Raw genomic sequence first — 1959 nt, 5'->3', positions numbered from 1 at the left:
AATTTTAGGGGAAAAGGACAAATATACTTTGAAACTATCGTAAATGATATACGTATATCCTTTGTTATATTATTAGGATATCAATATCCTCACCGTCCAAATTGTGGAGGGTATATCATTTTATACTAACGGACATACATGTGTATCTGCTGGCCCGATATTTAGTAAATTTCTACCCAAAAATAATAAAAAAAACACTCAAATTAATTAAAAAATCCACCCAAATAACACAAAACCCACACCCAAATTATAACCCCAAACACTTCACTTTCATTCAATCATCCCTGCCGGAAACCACCTTTCACCGGCGACGACCACCACTACCACAACCATTAACTACACCTTAACTATCGGTTCATCATCGTTCTTCCACCACTCCATCACTAATCCCAATTCACCATCCCGCCCCTCCATTTTTACAATCTCCAAAACTGCTCCTAAGACCTATAGCAGAAGATTCATCCTCTAGGCCTCCGCCAATGACAATTTCAAGTCAAACCCATTAATCTCTACCCTCAAATTCGTTGGTGTCACCGTTGTTTTCGCTGTCATGGCTTTAATAAAGTCTCCGGTTGGAACTCCATTGGTAAGAGCTGAAACCCACTAGCTTCTATAAAGGAAGAGCAACAACAAAAAGTAGAAGAAGAAGATTCACCACTGACCCAGTTATTTGAATCCTGTCCTGAAGTCATTGAATTCGTAAAAAACCTCATCTATGAAGAAAAATTGGAATTAGGGAGGAACGAGAGTCTGAAAATACTGAAGAAGTTGCCGTCTGCTCAACCAGAGAATACCGAATGAAAAATGTCGACAGTAAGGTTGTTGAATGAAATGGGGGAAGCCTCAAGATGCAAGGGAGGTTTTTGAAGAGATTTTATCGATAACCCCTCTTTCATTCGAGATGATTGTTTGAGAATGTATTGTTGATGGATAGATGTGGTGAGTGGGTGAAGGTGATTCAAAGGTTAGAGGAGACATTAAGGTTAGTTAAGGAAGAGAGCAAAGTGACGGAATTTGGGTGTGGATATTTTGTATTTGGGTGAATTTTTTAATTAATCGTGTGGGGCTTTTATTTTTGGGTAGAAATTTATTAAATATCGAATTGGTGATTAGGATTAAGACGTATGTCCGTTAGTATTAAGGGTATATACGCTCCACAATTTGGACCGTAAGGATACTAATATCCTAATAGTATAACGAAGGGTATACACATACTATTTACGGCAGTTTGGGGATATATTTATCCCTTTTCTCTAGATTTTAATAAAATTTTATTAATATTTTGAAATTCATGTCAGATTTTGTAATATTGGCTCTCACATGATCCAAATTTGCCTTATTGCTTTGTATCATTGGGCTTCTAGAAACATGGAAAATCTATACAATTAGACAAATATAAGCCTTATGTTATAAATACATTGAATGTGTGGATTGTCCATTTTGTTAAAATACATGAACTTCTTACATTCATGTATGTATATTCCTAGGTTTTATGAACCATTTTAGATAAGAATGTATCTATTAAATTCGGCATTTAAATAGTGACTTTTGAAGTGATTTCTCAACCTATAAATAGAGTTGTCACTCACCATTGTAAGTGATACTTGAAGACATATGAATAAGATGATATTTACATTCTACTCTCCATATCTTTGTCTATAAGTCTTGTTCTATATTACTTTTGTTTTACAATACTTTATCAACACGAATTGTCTCTAATTTCAATTTTGTTCACCATGTCATTCAAATTGAGTTTTATACTAATGATTTGATGGTGATGATGAGAATGACTAAATAGTTGTTGATCAAGTTTATCCAACAAAACAAAGAACAAATAAAACCAACAAATATGATGCCAACTCGTACAGTAAATATGAACATGTGCTATATATGTCACTTTAAGATGCTAAAGCACAGAGGTATGTTTTATTTACCTATTTGTAATGACCTCCAAGGTCA

At 34.5% G+C, this 1959-nt stretch overlaps 1 pseudogene; it reads left to right on the top strand.

Moving 5' to 3' along the window:
- Positions 1-259: 259 nt before the first annotated feature.
- Positions 260-1116, top strand: LOC129892279 (protein SLOW GREEN 1, chloroplastic-like; annotated as a pseudogene).
- The last annotated feature ends 843 nt before the right edge of the window (positions 1117-1959 follow it).

This window comes from Solanum dulcamara, chromosome 6, assembly GCF_947179165.1.
Source record: "Solanum dulcamara chromosome 6, daSolDulc1.2, whole genome shotgun sequence".
NCBI lineage: Eukaryota > Viridiplantae > Streptophyta > Magnoliopsida > Solanales > Solanaceae > Solanum > Solanum dulcamara.
Note: the sequence above shows the minus strand (reverse complement) of the source record. Positions and strands in the feature narration are given on the sequence as shown.